Genomic DNA, 8,799 nt, shown 5'->3' on the forward strand with positions numbered 1-8,799 from the left:
AATACATGTATGCATTTTCTTGTGAATTGCAACTTGGCATTGTCACATACCCAACCAAAAGGACAAGGTTTAGGATGATGAATGGTTTCAAAATTTAGTTTCTTGACACTCTCTTTTGAAATGAAGTTCTCTTGTGAAACACTATCAAACAATGTATCTACCTTATTATGTTTTTTGATGATTCTAATATGATACAACTCTATTCTCTTTCTTTCATTTTGAGTTTCAATAGGTTTCCTAGAAGAAATAGTACTTGCAATTGAATCCTTATCTTTGAATCCGATGGCTATGATTTTTGTTTTATCTCCAGAATCATATCCTAGATATTGTTGTGTAGTTGCAAGAATATTTTATTTCTCCTTGTTATTAAACTTTCTGGGTCTCATTTCAGGATGAAGTTTCCAACAATGGTCTTCATCATGGCCTTTTTTTGAACAATGTTTACATGTGAGTTTTTCTCCTTTTTTCTTGACTGAAGCTTCCTTTTTATCCTTGCCTTTGAACTTCCCTTTTCATTTTTCTCCAGACATGAATGACTTCTTACTAGTTTCTTCAGAAACATCTTTCCCTCTTGGTTCTAAGTGATTTTCTTGTACACAAACCTCATCTAGTTTTCTAGGATTAGGATGAAGATGAGGGCGAGGATGATCCAAGTGAAGGTGTTGTCTTGTAAAAATTTCCTCCATTCCCTTTTGGAGGTTTCTTCTTTTCCTCGATTTCCCTTTGGAGGTTTTGAGCTCTCTCCATACAACCTTGAATTACTCTCTTCATAGAAAACCTTTACCATTTCTCAAAGAAATCTTTTCTTAAAGTTCTTTCATCGTCAAACATCACTTCGAGACCTTTTACATGTGCCATAGTATTGAATCTTGAGGATTTTTTGTTCTCCTCAAAAAAATTTGAGATCCCGGTTGCACAAGTTCTCCTTATCCTCTTTTAAGCTTCAACCTTGTAAGCATCAAAAAACACATGCAAACAAAATCAAACCTGCACAAAACCCTTGCACTCTGATTCCAAAATGACCTGTAATTGAAACTTGAAGTTGATATACCAAATTGCAAGTGAAATTTTATGTATTTTGGATAATGGATAAAGTTACAAAACACATAAAAAATGATTTTGAAACTTAATTAAAAACCAAAACAGATATAAAATACCATATCAAAAACATATAATAGAAAACATGATAAAGGATTTCACCCCTCTCCTAGGCTCATCTCTTGGTCTAGCTTCCAATATTGGGTCTCTTTCATTAAGTGCTCAAATTTACGTTTACATGTCTTTGCAATGCTAAAAATGAAAATCAAATGTCTCCAATGGATCCAAAACTATCAAAAACCCCCATATGGGTTTCTTTTCCACCTCATTTGGTCAAAATCTTAGAAAGTTATGCTTCTTCCAAGTTTTTTCAAATTTTCAAAACTAACAATCCTCTAATTTGACCAAAACTTGGCTTGAGCACCCGAAACCCAGAACCAGCGTGTAAATCTAGCCTACAATCCTACATCATGGGTGAAATTATTAGACACTTAAAATGTTGAGTCACCCTCAAAATTCCAAAAAATTTCATCGTATAGTCTTGACACCTAGGCATGTGATGGCGCATTGGAGCACCCGAAACTTGGGGCTAGAGGCAACAAATCCACGTGCATGCCACCTATTGAGGACTGTGGTCATATAGGGCATATGTATCCTCGAGTTGAACCCCTGCTCCACCCCCTATGAGTTGGCCCCCACTGTAATGCTCCACTTACAGTCATGTGTGGCTCATGTGGCTCAGGGCAGGCCCACATAACTTAACGCCTTACCTTGGAGTGCCCAAGGGTCCACACTATGGTCACATCCAATGCATATGGCTTAAGTTGTGGCCTTAGACCTAGCACCTCCTCCTTAGCACTTGTACTCCACTCTTGCCGTGATTCCATGTCGTGGCATGTGACTAGAGCACATACCGCCCGGTCCTCTTAACTATTGCACTTGGTGTTTGAACCTTGTCCTATCCAGTGTTATGATGGCACTGTGACCATGGCTTGGGGTTGGGGCGAAGCCTTGAGCCCTTGGCCCCCTTCGTTGTTCATGTGCTATGGGGTGTGGCCCTTCCCTGAAAATGTGCCATTTATCAAGCTTATATATGTTTGTTTTCACAATGATATACAAGGGAAAAATCGCAAGTATAGTGTTAAACGCTCTTGACTTGTGGGCACTACGTCTCGTGTTTGAACCCTCTGGGGGTAGCTTGGCACATAACCAATATTTTTGACCTCTATGGGGAGGCCACATGGCTACCATCCACTGGCCCACGTGACTCCTTCCTACTGGACCACATAAAAAAAGACAAAATCCACCAATCAAAACATACGACAAATTGGACAAATGGGGAGAGGCCAAGCGACAAGCCTCCACTAGCCCTAAACAAACCCAAAAAACTATCCAATTTGCCATTTTTTTGCGTGTTTCAAAATTCGATCAAAACATGATATTAGGAGCATATAATATCTGTTTTGATCGATTCAATTTGTGTTGGATTCAGGTTCCCGATATCTACGCACTAATATAGTTTTCGAGCTCTGTCATACACTTTTAATTTTGAACACTAAATTGATCCCTTGGATGAATATGTGATTACAACAGATCTATAGTGCCTTTTTGTCTCTGTCTATATAAACCATATGTAAATTTTAATTGCTTAATTTTTATTTTTGAATACTTTATCATTATAAATATTTTATATTAAAAAATGAATGAGTTACTTTTTTTCTTATTAAGATATAACTAAATTATTTTACCTTTAGTTACTGTTACTTTGGAGCATTAAATTATTTTACTCAGGTGAATATTAAGACACACATTATATCTATCTATCTATCTATCTATCTATCTATCTATCTATATATATATATATATATATATATATATATATATATATATATATATATACATATATATACACATATACATATATACATATATATACATATATACATATATATACATATATACATATATATACATCTATACATCTATACATCTATATATATATATATATATATATATATATATATATATATAGATATATATATATATATATATATATATATATATATCGAGAGAGAGAGAGATTCAAACAATTTATTCAAGTTCTATCTAGAAAAATTTATAAGAGAGATTAAAGTTTTTTTCTTTTTTTAACTAGTTTATCTCTGTAAAGTTATATAAAATTATATTATTTAACATAGACATCGAAAAATTAAATTTTAACTGGAAGAGTGCAAGTGAAATATCAATCAACCAAATCAACACAATGAGAATGCGATTATCAAAGTTTAATAATTCTTTTAGTTGAAACTAAACAAATATGTATAATAATTTATGTTTTTATTATAAGCGACGATGTTTTTTCGTTTAAAGTGTTTTTTTAAGGGACACGTGTCGACTTCGAATTGAGGACATATGTAATATCCCTCTGTTCCGCTAATAGTATTTTGATTAGTTGAGCTAAATTAAGAGAATGGCGGAAACACCATTAGTAATATTGGAATAATTACATAAATAGTTATTTATTAATAAGTAGATAAATGATATGTATGTAATTCGAAATGAGACACTTAAAAGTGAGATTCCTTCCAAAATAAATTAATTATAAAAATATCACTAATAAATTACTTTTGATAATTCTTCCATGACATGTACTTTAGAATAAAATTCTAGATAACCTTAATGGATGGGAGAGAAGTATGCATTAATTTTGTTAGCTGGAGAAAGATGCTAAGATTAGAAAATTCTAAAAGCATTGTAGGAGAGAAAGATGGGATTTTATGGAAAATCCTAGGCACGTGGATAAAAATATCAACAAAAGTGGGATGCCACTAAAAGGAAACCTTATCATGAAAAACAAGTATTTAATACTTGAGGAAGGGATCAAGAATTAGGTTCTTTGTTTGAATCTTGGATAGCGGAAGGCAATAAACTCTCATATCAGGGGGAAATTGAGAAAACAGTTCTAAGTTGGGCAAAAAGCATGACTGAATTTCCAACTATCATATTGGTGTTTTTATTTAAAAGTGTAAGTGTGAATTTTCAGTTAAAAATTGAGTATCCAAATTCATTTTATTAATCAAATGCCATTATATATATACAAGAATGTTGTCTCAAGATAGAGAGACTATTTTGGACACACAATCTATTGGTTGAGGAAATCTCTCAACCACACACCAAATTAGGAAATAGATCTTAACTGCTAGGAACAGACTCCTTTACTTAGTGAGAATCACAACTAGAGACAAGTGGGAATTAGATATTCCAACACTACCCCTTAATGAGTACTTGTCTCAATATCAATTTGAAAAATCTAGTTGTGGTCAAATATACCAAAAAAGAATATGTTGATGTCCATATAAATGAGCAACCATCCACCGAAATGCATGGGTACTAACCGCTGCAACCGCAAATCTTGTAGGATGTCATTTGCATACATAGTTCTTCCAACCATTATAACTCCACATATGTACCTGTACCTGTAAATCCCCCTCCATCATTGTTAACCTGAGTTTTGTTGGATTACCCGTAACCATGTTCTAGGTTTTAACAAATCACCATCAACCATGCCACCAGGGGCTCTGTTAGTGGTTTTTAGATTACCACAAACTGTACGGGGATACACATGCCTTACAAGGCTTACAACACACTCCAATTTTTTAAGTTACCAGGTACATAGTTTACAAAAACCACAATAAAACATCCTAGACTTGCTTACATTACAACTGTGATTCACATTACAACATAATAGAGTCTATTCCACAAACACGAACAAATTCACCCTTTCACCTCGTTGTCTACCACAATTTGATCGTTGTTGCAGCAAATTTCACATCTTGGGCATCTCTTTTTTTGTCAATTAAATCTTGGAACTCCATGCTTAACCTGTCATTTGTTAGAGTCGTGAATTCTAACAAAATAACCTTACCTAAATTGAGTTAGCTAGGCTCAATAAGGCACAATCATTTTATCCATAATTCCAACAAATACAAAAATAAATTTCAGATTAACAAAGCATCAAATTTCTTTATCTCTGTAGTTTGATAAATTCTGAAGCCCAGGTGAAACACTAAACACCATTGTAGATCTAAAGACTTTGTCATTCCTTGCATTCAAGCTCAATCTAGATTAGTACGCAGCCTCCAACAACTTGATTCGCTTCATTGTTACAAAATTTCACATTTCTGAAGTTGTAACCCAAACATTGTAAAGTAGTTTCTCAGCTGTGACTTTTTGAGCATTCATGGCAGCTTCTGCTCTGGCATTAACAAATCGCCATTGCATTAATCTGTTGTGAAGTATACACAGATGATGTGTCCACCTATAGTCCATACATTACCTATCCGTTCAAAGTGCCCATCATCATACACAGATCTATCTGCATCTATAAAAAATTCAAGGTCCCTGTGCTTTCCTTCAACAATACTCTCTCAAAGCAAAGGTAACTTCATGTCCACCATTTATGATATGCTATTTATTAATTTAGATTGATAGATTTTTGGAAAGTCCAAAGTCTTGGTGAGAAGACTAGTATGCCAACTTCAACTGGTTCTTGTGTGGATGCATTTCCTGTTTGTTGGTGCCTGTACTATGCTACTCTAAATGCAAATGGAGGTACAGCTCTCCCCCATCCATCATCCATGCTCAACAGAGCATTGGCTTATTCGCAAGGACAAACAAATTGTATCCGTCATGGCACCGACTAATACCGCATTGAACTGAACTAAAGGTTGTATCCCCTACACATTTAAACTTTATTGACTTGTGTGGGTCCTCTATTATTATTTGAGTTGTGTAGTAATCGCGACCTACACACCTCAACCTCACCTGTCCAGTGGTACTGCTCTATCTCTGGGCAACCTTGCTAAAATGTGGAAAACACAAAACTCTCAATTATGATCAATTATGTTCACTGAGAATCCCAGTTTTTTTTTTTATAAGCAGAGGACCCGCGATCCATCACTGCTACCCGAGCAACATTAGCCACATCTCGAACTTTGTCTCTCAACTCATGATCCCCTTCATCCTCCATGACGAACCTCACAAAATTTAGATGGACAAATAATAATAAAAAATCACCTCGCTCTTTATTCCTCAAGCCCAGGAGGGGCCAAGCCTAGGAGTGGTCAGGCCCTAATTAAAAACTGAGAATCCAGTTTCATTTTATTAATCAAATGCAATTACATATATACAAGAATGTTGTCTTAAGATAAAGAGACTATTTTAGACACACAATTTGTTGGTTGAGAAAATCTCTCAACCACACACCAAATTAGGAAATGGATCCTAACTACTAGGAACAAACTCCTTTATTTAGTGTGAAACACAACCAAAGACAAGCAGGAATTAGATATTCCAACAATTTCAAGTGTCATACTTGTGATTTTTATTTACATTTTCTATGATTTTTTTTCTGAACTAAGTTATATACAAATGTTACTTCATCTAAATAAAACATGTAATACCTCATAGGGAAATCACTAATGAGAATAATAAGCTATTTCCAAATAAATACAGATTTTATTCTGAAAGTGTTGTTAGATAATTATATTATAAAAATAAATAAAAGAAGGAAAATGTAGGATTTCGCTATTACATCACATTAAAATGTCGAAATGTAATTGCTTGAGAATGTGGACAATATATTTCTTACGAATTATAAGGAAGGGGAAGCAATCGCAATAAAGGTGGATTAGTCATATGGAAATTAAATATTATATCCTCATGCATGGAATGACTTGTATATTGACGGAGATAAACCTTGAGTGATTGTTAGCTATAGGATTTCCTTTAGTATTTAATTAGGTTCACAAGAATATACAATTCATTAAGTGGACTAATTGACAGGAAATTAACGTTGTTCTTGAAAAATAAATTAGGTTTTAAACCAAAGGTAACTATTGTATGAACTAGTATTGTAACTAGAGTGAAAATGGCGGGTAATTCTTAGAACATATTTAAGAATTTAACCGGAAAGGTGGAAAACCGTAATGAAGGAATGAAGTTGAATTCATAGGAGTGAGAGTATCTGTCGGTTGCATTTAATTTAAGAGTATTGTTTAGTTAAGAGTATGAAACAATAGGTACATCCCTGAGTGACACCGAGTGGGAAATCATTCTAACATTGACTCGTTATTATCAAATACATGCAATATATTAAGTGGGCGGGTTATTATGAGTGAAAAGGCCCCACCATCTGGCTGCACCATAATTGGAAATGTTTCCATTATAACATTTGGTAGTTGTACCAATCTAATAAGTATATAAATAATGTAAACACTGTGTGATACAAAGGTTAACTATGTATGTGTACCAGAGAGTTCACAAAACAGATAGTGCATATTAAACTAACCATAAACTGAAACTGTTGAAATCATCATACACTGCAATAACTGAAAATTATATAGCACAAACGTTTAGGGGAAATCGTTTCAATTACAATAGAAAGAAAATAACTGTGCCCAGTAATATCAGGGGCACAAATGGATAGCTATTAATATGCAAACATTACACCTCTGCAAATAAAATTTACAGTAATAGTATAAAGAACCTAATCGGAATTTTACAAGAGGAACGCAAGCTCCTTTATGTCTGAAAAAAGGTTATTAAATCCAAGCACCACCGTGGCTATGTTGAATCAACCATGAACACAATATAGAATTTTAGTTAAGGAATTTGGAGTGTTCATGAGTTAGGTGTATGAGGATATGACGTAGTTGTAAGTACACTCGAGGATAAAATGCTTATTAACAAGGACGCGATAGGAATCAACCAAAACTGTAGTTTGAAAGGCATTAGTAATATGGATATCACCAGAATATGTGTAGGAAGTCTAAAGCATGCATATCCATAGCAGCTATGACAAATTTTATTCAGTAAACAAATGTGGCAATCGTATGAACAATAAAGAAAAAATACACGTGGCACTCATTACCTCGTTGAGTGGTTAGGGAAATAATACCAAGAGCGAGAGTTCAGTTTAGAATAAGGACCTTCCGCCGAAATAAGGACACCAGGCTCTGTATATTAGTCAAAAACATCTACGCGTTAGCAAAAATATTAAATGAGGGTTCATTGCGAACTTCTTCAAACAATTACAATACTTCATGGGCAAAGATAGTAGTCAGCGCATGTGAAGTTATGTATTCATAACCCGCCTTCTCAGTGTAGTGTATTTATAATGGCGAAAAGGTTAAATGTACAGAACCCTAGTTAAGGGAAAACCCCAAATAGTGTATAAGACGAAGGAAGGGCTAGTAGAAAAAGTTCATTAAAATATTTCTACAATACCTCAGTGCAGAGTCTACGATTTCTGACACTTGCGGTAGAAAAAGGATCAGAACTCAGAAAAGAAAACAAGAGCCAATGGAAATATACATGAAACTTGGTGGGCGGCTTGAGCAATGGTAGTTTGGGGCTGTGGGTGATCACCTTCATTGTAAAAAAGTTTCCAATTTACAAACCTTAATGAATCTCTCTTTTGACTTAGGAACCAGATAACTGGAAGTCGAAATGTAGTACAATACCTGGACCAACGGATACTGAGGGTTGGATTCACGATAATACTCTATATAGGAAGATAAGGAATACACCCAAAAGGGGAAGGAACAAGGATCATTTTGAAGAAAACATGGAAAGGATATTAGTGTGAGGAAGGGACTCAAATACCTCGAAAGTCTACCTGGAATAGTCCTTCTATGCGAATTTGTTGTTGAACAGAAGGTATCGCCTCCCACGGACTATATGACAGCGGAAGTAGCCATA

This window comes from Pinus tabuliformis, chromosome 3_1 (assembly GCF_031772625.1).
Source record: "Pinus tabuliformis cultivar Carrire ecotype Pingquan chromosome 3_1, CPIR1, whole genome shotgun sequence".
Taxonomy (NCBI): domain Eukaryota; kingdom Viridiplantae; phylum Streptophyta; class Pinopsida; order Pinales; family Pinaceae; genus Pinus; species Pinus tabuliformis.